The following is an 18,136-nucleotide window of genomic DNA, read 5'->3' on the forward strand; positions in this document are numbered from 1 at the left end:
ATTCTCAGTCAAGTGAAAGAAAAAGTGTCTTCTAGTTCTCCATGAAGCCTTGTCTAAAACTGAACACTCTCTCTTGTTCAAACTGGATTAACTGTGGCATACAAACTTACTGTCACCAGTCATTAGTTTTCAATTTCCTTGAGGCACTGTGTATGAAGGGAACTATTATCTAATACTTGATCTTCTGCTTTTTAATCAGCATGGGTAGCATTTGAAGGACCTGTTGTTTATTCTAATTATTACTGGAGTTCCTATTCCCTTGGTTTTGCAACTACTATTCTGTCCATTGTTTTCAGTTCTTTTAGGATGCTTTTTTCCTTTACAGATTTAATATGTGAGGCATGTATATGTTCCTTTAAGGTGTCAGTGAAAATCATTCTTTTCATCTGGGCTTAGGTGGCTGTGGCAAAAGGCTTTAGGAATTTCTATTTCAGAGACTTTATATAATTTTCATTTCAGATCATGTTGGAGAATGATGAAATAATTAGGCAGAAATAATCTGACGCTAATATCTGAGAGTCCAAAGGTAAGAACTATTTACAGTATATTATTTCACCGATCTAAATATTTCCAAATAAAAACAGGTTAAAAACAGGTTTGGGAGAAATACAAATAATTTGAAAAATCCATAAGTTTGGAAATACACCGTGTGAAGCACATATAAGTACAGAGAATCATAGTCCTTTGGGGGATCTACTACTTAAGCAAAGTAGTAGAGGTGAAGGTCTCTCTGAAGTCTTTTCAGAAGTGAAATAAAAATGAAAACAGTAGCAGAAATACATCTGAAAAGACTTGGAGCAAGTAATTAGAATCACATGCATAAAGGGTTCATGTGCAACCTGGTGTGACAGAAACAACAATAACAACAACAACAACATTAGTTTTCTATTTATAATCCTCTCCTGACTTGAAGGAGAGTGAAATTGGGTCTATGGAGAATATTGTGTTTGCTGAGAAGGGTAACGGATGTAGATGGGGATTGCAAGTTTGGAATTATTTGAATCATAGGGTCTGTGCTACAGTTTGGATTATGGGAACTGCGCTGGATTTGTCTTGAAAAATAATGGGTGAATAGGCTTTCTGAGGCAGAGAAATAGATCAAGGAGAGGCTGCAAGAAGGAAAGGTGAAGAGGGAGAAGGAAAGGGGAAGGAGATGAAGAGGGAGAGAGAGACACATACAATTGCCTGGGAGCTGACTTGTAAAGAAATGCCAAAAGAGTTTTATGTTCTGGGAGGCAAATTCTCTCTTTGGGCTAATGTACAAAATCCTCAGTAAAATTTACGCCTGTCATTCAGGATACATGAAAATGAAAAAAAGTGATATATACGAAGTTACTTAAAATCTGGGTCATATGAATAGTGGTAAATGAAAACAGTAGGTTATCGGGAACTAGCTATCGTACAAAATCAAGAGTCAGAAATACTTATAGAGCACTATGTGTGGGGCAGACAGGTGCCATTCTAGGCACTTTTAAGGACTGCACTGCCCCTTGTTGCAAAGATTATGTAAAGATGGAACGGCAAAATAATTTCGAAAGGAACTGTCTCCTCTAAGGCAGGAATGAAGAAAGAGGAGTAAAGGAGAAAGGGGAAATAGAAGGGCTCTCAAAAGCAAACAGCCAACTGGGGATGAGATAAGGGAGTAAAATGTTCAAGTTGAACAAACAGAAAAACAGTTTCCTTGGTTTTCTTTCTGTTTAAGGTTAAGCCTGTTAGAATGAAGTGGAGAGGAGCACTACCCTAATTAAAGAGCTGTCTCACTTGCCAGGAAACTTGCATCTTTATAGCAGAGCAGAAATCCTCCTCGGTGCCAGGAAGCCCTTGACTGTATCAACCCCTGTGTCTTAGCTGTCAAGAAAGAGATTATTCATGTATTCTTTGCATTTTAGAAAGGAGTTTTGTTTTTAGGAAAAATATTTTTAGCTGATGTTACCAGCTGAGGGCCTGGGGTAGAATGGGAGGCTCGTGGAAATATTTGCTGGGCTAGTAAATCTGTTTTGGAGATATGCACCACTTAAGCCTAAGAGTATACTCCCTGCTATCCATCATTCTCGTAACTTAACCTCTCTATTAATTATTTTCTTGATCAGGCAGTTTATATTTGATGTTGATAAAGTTAGTTTTGCAAAACACTGAAGTGTTATTTTCCTCTATGAAAGAAAGGAGGCATTTTTTTTTTTCAGCATAGTTTGATGTTAAGGGAATTTGGAATTTTACAATGAGAAGTATATGCATGGAGGGGCTGTGCAACTAAGGAAGAAGAGCTAGAATCTCTCTTCATGGCTATGCAAACTGCAGAGTTACACCTCCACTGGTGACTTCCTAAATTCAATGCCTGTGGAACATCTGAATAGACAAGTGTTCCTGCAGCTGAGACAGGCCTGGCTTTAGCAGCTGTGGGCTTTGTGGGCATGTACATGCAGGGGTTATGCCAGGCCAGAGTCTGAGCTGCCTCAATAGCTCCCACAGCAGGTCCAGGTGCATGACTAGTGCAGTCCTGGAACCTGACCTCAGTAGATCTGCACCGGTGGCCTGGTGAAAACAACACCTGTGAGTCACCAGGACCATCTGCCGGCATACCCAAGGTTAAGGTGGGACTGACAGCAGTGCCAACAACACTGTACTTTATGAGCCTGCACAATGCATGAAAGGGGACACAAAAGAGCACACTCACAGGTGAACAACCCCAGAGGAGGAATACTCAGAGGATTCTCTCCCAGTGGGAGTACTTCAATCCTGCCTACCTTGCATCAGATCAGAAACACAGCTAAGAAACATATCTCAGGGCCTATACTTCAACAACTAGGGAGCACACCATACCCCTGACAGGGCAGTGACAACCACAGAGCAAAGGGGAGGCCCAGCTCAATATCCAGCTCACCCACCAGGGGGCAGAAACCAGAAGCAAGAGGAACTGTGATCCTGCAGGCTGTGGAAAGGAGACCATAAACACAATAAGTTAGACAAAATGAGATGACAGAGAAATCAGTTGCAGATGAAGGAGCAAGATAAAAACCTACAGAACAACTAAATGAAGAGGGGATAGGCAATCGACCTGAAAAAGAATTCAGAATAATAATAGTAAAGATGATCCAAGATCTCGGAAAAAGAATGGAGGCATGGATTGAGAAGATGCAACAAATGTTTAATGAAGACCTAGAAGAACTAAAGAACAGACAAACAGAGATGGACAATACAATAACTGAAATGAAAAATACTCTAGAAGGAATCAATAGCAGAATAACTGAGGCAGAAGAATGGATAAGTGATCTGGAAGACAAAATGGTGGAAATCACTGCCATGGCAGAGAATATAGAAAAATGAATGAAAAGAAATGAGGACAGTCTCAGAGACCTCTGCGACAACATCAAACACAAGAACATTTGAATTACAGTGGTGCCAGAAGAAGAAGAGAAAGAGAAAGGGCGTGGGAAAATATTTGAAGAGATTATAGTCGAAAACTTCCCTAATGTGGGAAAGGAAGTAGTCACCCAAGTCCAGGAAGCACAGAGAGTCCCATACAGGATAAACCCAAGAAGGAACATGCCGAGACACATATTCATCAAACTAACAAAAATTAAATGCAAAGAAAAAATATTAAAAACAACAAGGGAAAGCAACAAATCACATACAAGGGAATCCCCATAAGGTTATCAGATTACTTTTCAGCACAAACTCTGCAGGCCAGGAGGGAGTGCCATGACATGTTTAAAGTAATGAAAGGGAAAAACATATAACCGAGAATACTCTACACAGCAAGGCTCTCATTCAGATTCAATGGAGAAATCAAAAGCTTTACAGACAAGCAAAAGCTAAGAGAATTCAGCACCACCAAACCAGCCCTACAACAAATGCTAAAGGAAGTTCTCTAGGCAGGGAAAAAAAAACTTCAGAGACCACAACTAGAAACAAGAAAATCACAAATGGGAAAGCTAAATGGTAAAGGCAAACATACAGTAAAGGTAGGAAATCATCCATAAAAAATATAATGTTAAAATCAGCAACAGTGAGAAGAGAAGTGTACAAATGCAGGAAATGGGAATTGCATTTGAAACGAAGAGACCAGCAACTTAAAACAACCTTGTATATATATAGACTGCTTTATCAAAACCTCATGGAAAACACAAACCAGAAAACTACAATAGATACACACACAAAAAAGAAAAAGCAACCCAAGCACAAGACCAAAGATGGTCATCAGATCACAAGCGAAGAGAACAAAAGAGGAAAGGAAGAAAAAACACCTACAAAAACAAACCCACAACAATTAAGAAATTGGCAATAGAACTACATATCAATAATTACCTTAAATGTAAATGGATTAAATGCTCAAACCAAGAGACTTAGATTGACTGAATGGATACAAAAACAAGGCCCTATATAGGCTGTCTACAAGAGACCCACTTCAGACCTAGGGGTACATACAGACTGAAAATGAAGGGATTGAAAAAGATATTCCATGCAAATGGAAATCAAAAGAAAACCGGAGTAGCAATATTCATATCAGACAAAATAGACTTTAAAATAAAGACTGTTACAAGAGGCAAGGAAGGTCACTACATAATGATCAAGGGATCAATCCAAGAAGAAGATATGAAATTGTAAATATTTATGTATGCAACATAGGAGCACCTCAATATATAAGGCAAATGCTAACAGCCGTAAAAGGGGAAATCAACAGTAACACAATAATAGTGGGGGACTTAAACACCCCACTTACACCAATGGACAGATCATCCAGACAGAAAATTAATAAGTAAACACAGCCTTAAATGACACATTAGACCAAATAGACTTAATTGATATTTACAGGGCATTTCATTTGAAAGCAGCAGAATACACTTTCTTCTCAAGTGCACATGGAACATTCTCCAGGATAGATCACATCTTGGGTCACAGATCCAGCCTTGATAAATTTAAGAAAATTAAAATCATATCAAGCACCTTGTCTGACTACAATGCTATGAGGTTAGAACTCAATTACAGGAAACAATCTATAAAAAACACAAACACATGGAGGCTAACCAATATGTTATTAAATAACCAATGGGTCACTGAAGAAATCAAAGAGGAAATCAAAAAACACCTAGAGACAAATGACAATGAAAACATTGATCCTAGATCTATGTGACACAGCAAAAACAGTTCTAAGAGGGAAGTTTATAGCAATACAATCTTACCTTAAGAAACAAGAAAAATCTCAAATAAAGGACCTAACCTTATACCTAAAGCTACTAGAGAAAGAAGAACAGACAGAACCCAAAGTTAGTAGAAGGAAAGAAATCATAAAGATCAGAGCAGAAATAAATGAAATAGAGACAAAGAAAACAGTAGCAAAGATCAATGAAACTAAAAGCTGGTTCTTTGAGAAGATAAACAAAATTGATAAATCTTTAGCCAGACTCATCAAGAAAAAAAGGGAGTGGTCTCAAATCAATAAAATTAGAAATGAAGAAGGGGAAATTACAATGGATACCACAGAAATACAAAGATCATAAGGGACTACTACAAGCAACAATACACCGATAAATGGACAACCTAGGAGAAATGGACAAATTCCTAGAAAGGAACAACCTTCCAAGACTGAACCAGAAAGAAATAGAAAATATGAACAGACCAGTCACAAGTACTCAAATTGAAAGTGTGATTTTAAAACGTCCAACAAAGAAAAGCCCAGAACCAGATGGCTCCACAGGCAAATTCTATCAAACATTTAGAGAAGAGTTAATACCTACCCTTCTGAAACTCTTCCAAATATTGCAGAGGCAGGAACACTCCCAAGCTCATTCTACAAGGCCACCATCACCCTGATACCAAAACCAGACAAAGATATCACAAAAAAAGAAAAGAACAGGCCGATATCATGGATGAACATAGATGCAAAAATTCTCAACAAAATACTAGCAAACAGAATCCAACAACACATTTAAAGGATCATACACCATGATCAAGTGGGATTTATCCCAGGGATGCAGGGATTCTTCAATATACGCAAATCAATCAATGTGATACACCACATTAACAAACTGAAGAATAAAAACCATATAATCATCTTAATAGATGCAGAAAAAAGCTTTTGATAACTTTCAACACTGATTTATGATTAAAGCTCTCCAGAAAGTGTGCTTAAAGGGAACCTACATCAACATAATAAAGGCCATATGTGACAACCCTACAGCTAACATCATACCCAATGGTGAAAAGCTGAAAGCATTTCCTCTAAGATCAGGAACAAGACAAGGATGTCCACTCACCACTTTTATTTGGCATAGTTTTGGAAGTGCTAGCCATGGCTATCAGAGAAGAGAAAGAAATAAAAGGAATCCAAACTGGAAAATAAGAACTAAAACTGTCACTGTTTGCAGATGACATGATACTATACATAGAAAATCTTAAAGATGCTACCAGAAAAATACTATAGCTCATCAAGGAATTTGGTAAAGTTGCAGGATACAAAATTTATACACAGAAATCTCTTGCATTACTATATACTAAAAACAAAAGATCAGAAAGAGAAATTAAGGAAATAATCCCATTTACCATCATATCAATAAGAATAAAATACCTAGGAATAAACCTACCTAAGGAGGCAAAAGAGCTGTACTCAGAAAACTATTAGATACTGATGAAAGAAATCAAAGATGATACAAACAGATGGAGAGATATACCATGTTCTTGGCTTGGAAGAATCAATAATGTGAAAATGACTATATTACCCAAAGCAATCTACAGATTCCACACAATCTGTATCAAATTACCAATGGCATTTTTCACAGAATTAGAACAAAAAAATTTACAATTTGTTTGGAAACAAAAAAGACCCTGAATAGCCAAAGCAATCATGAAACAGAGGAATGGAGCTGGAGGAATCAGGCTCCCTGACTTCAGACTACACTACAAAGCTACAGTAATTAAAACAGTATGATACTGGCACGAAAACAGAAATATAGATCAATGGAACAGGATAGAAAGTCCAGAGATAAACCCACGCACCTATGAGCACCTAATCCATGACAAAGGAGGCAAGAATATACAATCGAGAAAAGACAGTCTCTTCAATAAGTGGTGCTGGGAAAACAGGACAGCTAGGTGCAAAAGAATGAAATTAGAACACTCCCTAACACCATATGCAAAAATAAACTAAAAATGGATTAAAGACCTAAATGTAAGGCTGGATACTGTAAAACGCTTAGAGGAAAACATAGCCAGAACACTCTTTGACATAAATCACAGCAAGCTCTTTTTTGATCCACCTCCTAGAGTAATGAAACTAAAAACAAAAATAAAATATGGGGCCTAATTAAACTTCAAATTTTTACACAGCACAGGAAACCATAAACAAGATGAAAAGACAACCCTCAGAATGGGAGAAAATATTTGCAAACGAAGCAACCGACAAGGGATTAATCTCCAAAATGTACAAACAGCTCATGCAGCTCAATATCACAAAAACAAACAACCTAATCAAACAATGGGCAGAAAATCTAAATAAACATTTCTCCAAAGAAGACATACAGTTGGTCAAAAAACATGAAAAGATGCTCAAGATCACTCATTACTAGAGAAATACAAATCACAACTACGATGAGGTATCACCTCACACTGGTCAGAATGGCCTTCATCAAAAAATCTACAAATAATGAATGATGGAGAGGGTGTGGAGAAAAGGGAACCCTCTTGCACTGTCGGTGGGAATGTAAATTGGTACTGCCACTATGGAGAATAGTATGGAGTTTCCTCAAAAAACTAAAAATAGAACTACCATATGACCCAGCAATCCCATTCCTGGGCATATACCCAGAGAAAACCATAATTCAAAAAGATACATGCACCCCAATGTTTATTGCAGCACTATTTACAATAGCCATGATATGGAACAACCTAAATGTCCATCAACAGAGGAATGGATAAAGAAGATGTGGTACATATATACGATGGAATATTACTCAGCCATAAAAAGGAATGAAATAATGCCATTTGCAGTGACGTGGATTGACCTAGAGATTGTCATACACAGTGAAGTAAGTCAGAAAGAGAAAGATAAATATCGCATAATGTGGCTTATATGTGGAATCTAAAAAAATGGTACAGATGAACTTATTTGCAAAGCAGAAATAGAGTCACAGATGTAGAAATCAAACTTATGGTTACCAAGGGGGATGGGGGGAGTGGGATGAATTGCGAGATTGGGATTGACATGTACACTACTATATATAAAATGGACAACATACTGTAATGATAACCTACTGTATAGCACAGGCAACTCTGCTCAGTGCTCTGTGGTGACCTAAATGGGAAGGGAATCTGAAAAAGAGTGGATATATGTGTATATATAACTGATTCACTTTGCTGTACAGCAGAAACTAACACAACATTGTAAAGCAGCTATACTCCAATAAATTTTTTTTTAATTAATATAATCATTATCACCAATAATTAGCACCCGTTTATTAATCACAAAATACATGTGTTAACGTCTAGCAAACTTATATAGAAAACCCTTGTAAAAACAAAAGTATATGCATGGTGTAAATTCTTTTTACTAACATGAATTTTTTGTTTACTGGAATACTATATCAATAATCTATAATGGGGAGAGTCCTATATTATTTTACTAGTGGCAGGGCTAAGAAATATTTTTATTTAACAAAATATGGAAAACTTTCAAGAACAGTTTCATTTATTCAGCAATAGATAAGTAGACCTCATTTTTGGTCCTGAGGATATAATATAATCCTGAAGACATGAACTTTGTCCTGAAGATTCAGACTAAAATCTTTCCTCTGTGTGCTGGGTTTAGGGGCAGAGTATCAGGTTGGAACTCAGGAAGCCTAATTTCCAGAACTAGTTCTCTGTTTAAAGATTTTTGACCTTTAGCAAGTCACATCACATGACTGCATTTTCTTATGTATAAAATGAGAATGCAGCTGATTCACAAAACTTTATTCTTTCAATCATTTATTAATTCACCATCCATCCATCCAGAAATCATTATGCTAGGCACTGAGGAGACAATAGTGAGTACAGCACTTCTCTTGTTCAGTAGTCTACAACAGATTTGGGAATTTACCTGTGATAAAATGCCCCACATTTCTTAGGGACATTACCAATCATCATTTTAATTTAACCTAATTTTAAAGTACCTTATTCTTTCCTCCTTTATTTTTTTGTATACTCTAACAGTACTTGAACTTATTTTTAAATGAGGTTTAATTATAAACTGAAGAATTGTAAATGGATATTAAATGATATATTGTTGTTGAGATAAGTGAAATTTCAATTATTCAAACAGTCTAGTTAAGACTATTTAAGTCTACATTAAGAACTACTTAAGCAAGGTAAAAGAGCTTGAGTTTCCTGATTTGTTAAAAATGGAAGAAAATAGTTTCCACCAGGCTTACCTCCTGGGGATATTGTGAAGATTAGTACAGTCTATGTATGAGAATGCAACTTGTATAATATAAATACTCAGAAGTAAAGTATCATTCTGAAACCTGGTCCTTTGAGCCAGTTCTCTAAAAGAACTCAACTCTAAAAACTTTTGTCCAGGATTCAAGTCCAAGTTCTGCCACTTATTAATTTTGTGAGTTTGAGATTCAATTTCATTTTTATGTAAAACAAGAAAAAATCACATAGATACTGTGAGAATTAAATATTATTCATGTGAAAGTTATTTAGAAACTGTGACTCACTGTAAAATGTAGGTCAATATTATGTTTAAAAAGATAAATGGCCAGTTTTATACCTCTTTACTTTTCTACCACATGATGCTTTCTTATCTTCACAGTACTGGCATATATATTCACAGTAAAGTGCCTAAAGTAACAGGTACCATTTACTGAGAACAGTTCTATGTGCCAGGCACTTTTTGAAGTACTTAACACGTATTGCCTCATTTAATCCCTATACAACCACATAGTATATGCATTATTATTATTTTCATTTCAGCTTATAGGGATTGTAACCTCTCTGAGGCTCAGATAGGTTATATTCCCCAAGGTATGTGCCAGAGCCAGCATTTGAACTTGGCACACTGAATAAGAGTCTCTGTTCCCAGTCATTACATTAAATTGTCTAAGAGTAACATAAAAGAATGCCATTTGTTTATCCATTCATCAACCCATTCTATGTTTCTCTGAATATGTATTTTCCAATTCTCTCAAAGTTAATAAATATAATCTAATTCCATAAACAAAAACTCATTTTTAACTAAACAAAATGATTTTATGAATTTTTATATGTAAAAATAAACAAGAATCACTGAGAAAATTCTGGGAAAAAAAGAGTAAATAGAGGTGAAGAGTTGCCCTATCAGATATTAAAGTACATATAAAGCTTCATTAATTTAACCAGTATGGTGATAATGCATGAACAGCCAGATAAAACAGAGTAGAAAGGTGACTGAGTCTTAAACACATTGGAGAACTTAGAATATGATAATTGTAACATTTTAAGTTAGTGTTGGAAAAGATGGGTTACTCAATAAATGGAAGTAGATATAACAGGAAAGCATCTAGAAAATAATACTGGAGTCTCATTCCACAACTTACATAAATAAACTTCAGCTACATCTAAATTTTTCACAACAAACACATTATGAAACCACTAGAAGAGTTTGATTTAATCTAATCTATCCATATAAAGAGTGATTTTATAAAATCGACAATAATTGATACTATTCTCACACACAAGAGCATGTTCTGAAGTATTGAGAATTGTAAGATAGTGGTCCAGGTTCATTCTTTTATATGTAGCTGTCCAGTTTTCCCAACACCATTTATTGAAGAGACTGTCCTTTCTCCATTGTATATTCTTGGCTCCTTTGTTGTAAATTTCTTGAGCATATATGTGTGGGTTCTTTTCTGGGTTCTATTCTGTTCCATTGATAAATGCATTTGTTTTTATGCCAATACCATACTGTTTCAATTACTATAGCTCTGTAATATAGTTTGAAATCAGGACGCATGCTGCCTTCAGCTTGGTTTTTCTTTCTCAAGATTGGTTTGGCTATTCGGTGTTTTTATGTGGTTCCATACAAATTTTATAATTATTTGTTCTATTTCTGTGAAAAATGCTATTAGAATTTTGATAGGAATTGCATTGAATCTATAGATTGCTTTAGGTACTATGAGCATTTTAACAATATTAATTCTTCCAATCCATGAACACAAAACATCTTTCCATTTATTTGTGTCTTCTTCAATTTCTTTCATCACTGTCTCATTGTTTTCAGTGTATGGGTGTTTCACCTCCTTGGTGAAGCTTATTCCTAGATATTTTATTCTTTTTGATGCAATTGTAAGTGTTATTGTTTTCTTAATTTCTCTTTCTGATAGTTTGCTATTAGTGTGTAGAAATGCAACAAATTTCTCTATGTTGATGGTGTACAGCACTTGTTATTGATTTCATATGCTAAACTTAATTTTCTTTTGAGAAATCCACATTGTGTAAACTTGGTTGCAATCTTCCCTGCACCTATAATTGCAGCATGAGAAATATTAATGGGTAATCCATAGAGGAATCTTTTCAAGTGATTGCCACGCACTAAAGGGCTGCAGATATTTCCTCCTAAAGTGCTAACTTTTCTTATATTTTTCAAAAGGAATAAACATTTCCACTTCTCAAGTACTGTAGCAAACTCGAAAGGAATACACAGAAACTTTTCTAGGCTTTTCAAAATAATTCCTATCCACTGCCACTTAGGGAGAAGGTTTAATCAAAGCAAGTGACATTTGCAATCAATGCAAAGCTTAGAGGTAGGCGGTACACCTGATTGCAGGTTGTATCCCTGGTGGGGTAGAAGTTAGAGAGAGGGAACGAACAGCTATTAGTTTTCTTTACACGTCACTGCTTCAATTAGAAGTATTTCATGATAATATTATTCATATCTGTTATAAATTTTAGGTGTTTTTTGACTTTGTTTTGATTTTAGTTATTTTCCTTTAAATATGGGGTTTTGAAATACCCAGTTGGATAAATTTTCATTATATCCTGATGAATTAAACTGTTTATATAATTTCAGAAGTATAAAAAGCAGATATGTTCTAATGGTGTTCTTTGATTTATCAGCCAAAATACAAACTTTTCTCAAAATATCTTAATGAAAAATGCTTGGTAAAAAATTAGGAACTTCTATATAAAAGTGCTTACAATATTTATTTTTCTTTGTTGGGGAAATATCGTGTTATACATGACAGAAACTTAAAAAGATAATTTCATGGTTTTTGACTTTAATTTCCCTAGAAAATCTACTACTAAAATGTTGGTTTTATACCTGGATGATAATATACATTTTTTAAAACAAATTTATTTATTTATTTATTTTTGGCTGTGTTGGGTCTTCATTGCCGTGTGCAGGCTTTCTATAGATGCGGCGAGTGGGGGCTACTCTTCGTTGTGGTGAGCAGGCTTCTCATTGTGGTGGCTTCTCTTGTTGTGGAGCACAGGCTCTAGGCGCATGGGCTTCAGTAGTTGTGGCACACGGGCTCAGTAGCTGTGGCTCACAGGCTCTAGAGCACAGGCTCAGTAGTTGTGGCACACGGGCTTAGTTGCTCCGCGGCATGTGGGATCTTCCCGGACCAGGGATCGAACCCATGTCCCCTGCATTGTCAGGCAGATTCTTAACCACTGTGTCACCAGGGAAGTCCCGATAATATACATTTTTAAAAGAAAGTAGAATACACAAGGTATGTATTTTTAAAGTATGGATATATTTTTAAAGGGATATATGGTTTTATGATTAATAATATGACAAATTATTGGATAAAAATGCCTGGAAATAAGTGGTAGTGTGTCATGGAGATGTAGAAATGAGAGAAGGACACAGATAGGTAAGCCATACTGCATTGTATATAAGCTTGCACATCTACATAATGTATTACTATTTGAAGTATAAGTCATATGGATAATTCTAAGTATTTTTTATTGCAACATAGTAAGCAAAGTACATAGAGATAAAGACCTTGGTTATGGGGAAAATTAGACAGAAAAATTCTAGTTTATTCTCAAGGTCAGCATTTCGGCAGATTCCCAAGTACTCTGACATTTACCACTGCTGGTATTGCACAGTAAGTGCTCTCTTAGAAACATATATACATTTTATGTTACTTTATTTGCTACAGCTGGATAGTAAAGGAAGACAACGGTTAAGAAAAAAACTCAGATTAATATCATAAAATGTGATGTAAATATTAAAACACAGAAAATAAAATATGGTATCAAATTCTTGATTCACCTTTTTAAAATGGATATTCTCCAAGAGTAAGGGCTTTTATAGGCTAAATCTGAAAAATTTGAAAATAACTGTTTTTTTCCCCTCCTTCCTATGGTTGAGATGTTTTAACATTAGTTAAATGTCATCACAGGAAAATTGCCATTTGTATCTCTTGTTAAATTAATACATAGAAAAAAACAAGCAACTTTAGGTCACTTGGAAACTGATTCTATCCTTAATGTAATTTACCTTCACTATAAATCTTGATAAAACCTACGGCTGTCTTAAATAAAAATTCTTTATTAATTAAAAGAAGTAAAATGAGAGTCAGATATAAATGTCTGGAAATGAGTTCTACATTCAATTTTACACTGAATTTGATTTTAATTTAAAAATTTTAAAGAAAAAATAATATTGATTTGCAATATAAACAAAGTCCTGTTAACTGGTTTGGGATATATACATATATACACATATATATATATATGGCAGGTCACAAATTTCCTTCATAAGATCATAAAGCAAAACTGGCCACCCTCTTGGAATATCCTCATTTACACAAATCTGATGCATTTTCCTGTTTTTTTTTTTAAGTAAAAAATGAGAGAGAAAGAGCACCATGTACAGGATGGAAGCTTTTTGCCAGTTTCTTGACTGTGGCAAGATTTTAATCTGCTGCCTTAAAGAACAGCAGTAAGGCAAGGGGTTCATGAAATTTTAGGTTCTGATCAGATCTACCATTCTAGAATAGGTCTTTTCAAAACTGCAAATGTATTTTAAATCAGCTTGTGAGTTGAACACTATATATTAAAATCTGACTTTTCATATGCCAACATGTGGTATATCACATAAAGAGAGAAGGTTTCAAGTTTTGCTGTATAATTATTATGACTTTAATAGATAGCTTTAATAATAATTTTCATTTATAGTATTTTAGCCAAGGTTTTAATAGGTAGCCAAAATCTGTGACTATATCTGACAATAAGTAAAATAAAATACACAAAGGTCAGTTTCTTTTTCTATGCACTAAATTATTCTCACACTGGAATGTAAGCATTAATACGATAATGCTCAGAAAAGAGAATAATGTTAGAAGAGCATTCTCTCCTAGAAATTTATAAAAAAATTATAATTTTAATTTTCAATTTGAATTTTATAGCAATCTACTGAATAGTACATATTTCCTGAAGGAGAGCTTTGGCAAGAATATTAACCAATTACCACCAAAAACAACAGAATTAACCTTAGCCAAGGCTTTGGGGATTGTGTGATATTAATTGATATTTTATATTTTTCTACTATCTGAAGATACTGTTATTTAAAGTGCAGGGATTCTGAAGTTAAAGAGGCATTATTATTTCAATATACATATTTAAGTAGACATATTTAAAGCCAATGGGTACATAGCATACAGGGTCTTAAAACTCAGAAAACTTACTGTAAGTTAAGGATACCTTTGGTTCAGTTATGAGGTGTACAGAGTGCTTTGAAATTGTAAAATACATCATATAAGAAAGAGTATATTACTGTGCTTGCTAACTCTTTTGGAAAGACTAGTTCTACATATGGGACTTAAATGTTAGACAGTCCTACAAATTGCCTCCTAGAGTTTAATAAGCTGCTTGCAGCCATAGAATTTTAATACTGATTTTCAGGTTCAACATTCCAATTTTAATGATAAGCACATATTTCTAGAGGTATTACCTTATTTCTCCAAACTAATATTTAGTCTTTTGACCTGGTACTGGCTAGAACCACTGGTATTATTTTCAAACTATTTATATACTTAGGCAGGACAAATGTAAAGTTTGAGTGGGGGCAGTTAATCTTAAATTATCTGAAAGTTTCATATTAGCTTCAATTTAAGACATGCTAGGTTCTAAATAACATAGACCTGTAATTTAGTTCTGGCTGTTCTTCAGAGAATTTAATCTACAGGGCTTGAAACTGAACACACTTCCTGAAGATTGTGGGAAAAGAGAAATGGAAGCAATGTTTCTCAATAGTTGCAAAGATCTTTTCAGTGATTTGACTAAAATGTCTTAAGCTTTTCTTTATTCTTGTTCATGTATATGTGGGGCTTCCGTCAGCAACTGCTATCCTTTTATTAGTAGTACGCTGGCTCGGAGTTGTTTATGGAGTTGTTTTTCCCAACTGTCATGAGGAGTTCGCACTCTTGTAACCAATACTCTCTTAACTCTCAAGTCCAATCTGTTAATATCAAAGATGTATTCTCTAGGAGAGGGCATATAATTAAATGGCCCATCCAGGGCAAGATGCATATCTTTGACCTAAGTAGTCATACTAAAATATGAAAAGAGCATGATTACTAGAAATAACTGTATTCCAATCCATACCAGACCATATTTAAATTTTAGATTAAAAAAGAAATTAAGAGAAGAGCTGTCTTTATTGTGAAATTTTAAATTTTTGAGCAGAATTGGTGTTATTTCTGAGATACTGATGGTAATATCAATAAGTGACTGTGAAAGAAGTACAAGGACAAAGTGATTTATTATGAGAAGTCCATGTCATAAATGTCATTTTATACTATTTCAGCCCAGAACACAATCTGAGAAAAAGAAATATGGACAAGAACTTTTAAATGTCTTAATTTTTGAGATATTCTAGAAGAGTCACAGTCTCAGTTTGAATTGATATTTATACTTTGAAATTATAGAGTAATGAAGTAAAAATGGAATACTTATGCCTTACTCTCATCCGTTATATGGGGGCAAATGCAAAAACATTCCCTCTTTCTTTTGTTCCCTCTGGAACTCAACTCAAAAATAAAAAGGAGCACTCAGATTAAATTTTCATTTCTTCCTAGAAAAATATTACATGACTATGAAGGAAAAGGAACTATAATCTATAATTACCGGACTTATTTTAATTTTACTAAAATTAAACATGGGAAAAATATTTTAAAAATACTTAAAGTAGTAGGAAAGAAATAAAAGACAAGAAACTAGGTGGGAAATACAAAGACAAATTATTCTGAAAAATAGTACGCAGACCATCACATCAGTTATTTAATGTGATTATGCCTAAAACATAACTGTTAGAAAATACTGCCCCTCCAAAGAGTATCTTGCAACATGAGTAAGATGTTAGATAATGAGGGTCAAAATTATAAGATGATCATGTTACTGAAGTTCTGCTAGTTCTATGATTTTTTTTAATGTGGTAAAGACATTGTACACTGCATTTTTAAAATATTTTGTTTCATTGAAGTGTAGTTGATTTACAATGTTGTGTTAATTTCTACTGTACCACAAACTGATTCAGTTATACATATATATATATATATATATATATATACATTCTTTTTCATATTATTTTCTGATATGGTTTATCACAGGATATTAAATATAGTTCCCTGTGCTATACAGTAGGACCTTGTTCTTTATCCGTTCTAAGTGTAATAGTTTGCATCTACTAACCCCAAACTCCCAGTCCCTCTTCTACCACCCCCCTTGGCAACCACAAGTCTGTTCTCTATGTCTGTGAGTCTGTTTCTGTTTTGTAGATAAGTTCATTTGTGTCATATTTTAGATTCCACATATAAGTGATATCATATAGTATCTGTCTTTCTCTTTCTGACTTATCTCACTTAGTATGATAATCTCTAGGTCCATCCATGTTGCTGCAAATGGCATTATTTCATTCTTTTTATGGCTGAGTAGTATTCCATTGTATATATGTACCACATCTTCTTTATCCATTCATCTATCGATGGACATTTAAGTTGTTTCTATGTCTTGGCTACTGCAAATAGTGCTACTATGAACATTGGGGTGCATGTATCTTTTCGAATTATAGTTTTCTCCAGATATATGCCCAGGAGTGGGATTATGCACTTCATTTTTAATGAAATAAAATGAAATTATATATATATTTTAGGCTGAAATGACTAAATATATGTGAAAAAAATTTGTTTTCAAATACTAGACATCATGATAAAATGTTAACCCAACATAAGCTTTGTACACTTGTCAATAACAGAGGAAACACATATTAGTGTTAAAATAGAATTCATTTTCTATACTAGATTTTTAAAACCTGATTGATTGTTGTTACGTGAGTGTTTGTAGGTAAGTGTCCATGTCATAATTGGAATAAACAGTAATTGCCATAATCAGTATGTCTCACTTATCCTTGGAAAAACTTCTCTGACTTACACTAGGTACTCATCAATTGGAGAGAGGAAGATGGAATAGATGACTTTAAGATTACTTTTAACTGCACAAATTTATTAAAATATCTCACTCACTGAATCACATAATGATAGTCAGAAAAAAACTAAAGGAAAAAAATAATCCTAGTAAAATATCACTATGATAATTTTTATAGGTTTTCTTGTTTAATGTGAATTGTTCAAAAATAGGTTTTATCATGTCACCCAATAAGTTGTACAAGGGTTTTAATGTAACTTCATCTCTTAATCAGACACCAGATGAGGGAAAGGGGAGGAACGGTGAGGAGGTGTGGAGAAGGGAAGGAGGGAGGGATAGATAAATGGATATTACAGAATTATAGCACATACTAAGAAAGATACCATTCCTGGGATAAATGAAACTTCTGAAAGACTATATAGTACATCAGAGGCATTCTGTTCAATAAAGGACAAAGATAGCTAGAGCTGCAGAAATACAATCCACTGGGACTCCAACAGTGAAATTTCAGAAGTTTCACGTGGTGTAATTAAGAATACTCTGCAAAAGGTAATAAAAAGTCTTTCTGTAAGGAAGTAACAATATCCCAGACTGATATTGTACATGGCCAGTGGCTTATAGAAGATAAAAGGAAAGTAAAATTAAAAATTGATAAAAAGAAGAAAACAGGAATAAAGTAGGAGTCAAGCATCAAATCATATTATATAAAAATGCCATAACTGGGTTTTTTCCCTTCTCTTTACACAAA

General features: G+C 34.4%; 1 protein-coding gene and 1 long non-coding RNA gene across 2 annotated transcripts in view; one reads left to right on the forward strand and one right to left on the reverse strand.

The window, feature by feature from the left end:
* The window catches only part of LOC309661373, a 306,543-nt gene extending 288,419 nt beyond the window's left edge, over positions 1-18,124 (forward strand). The window contains exons 4-5 of the long non-coding RNA XR_014263992.1: positions 460-12,470; positions 12,507-18,124. This is a non-coding gene — a long non-coding RNA (uncharacterized lncRNA). The remainder of the gene's footprint in view (positions 1-459; positions 12,471-12,506) is intronic.
* TACR3 (tachykinin receptor 3) overlaps positions 1-18,136 on the reverse strand; it is a 90,163-nt gene that overhangs the window by 37,440 nt on the left and 34,587 nt on the right. The window lies entirely within an intron of this gene.

The sequence above is a fragment of the Balaenoptera physalus genome (genome assembly GCF_965194825.1).
Source record: "Balaenoptera physalus genome assembly, chromosome: 5".
Lineage (NCBI taxonomy): Eukaryota > Metazoa > Chordata > Mammalia > Artiodactyla > Balaenopteridae > Balaenoptera > Balaenoptera physalus.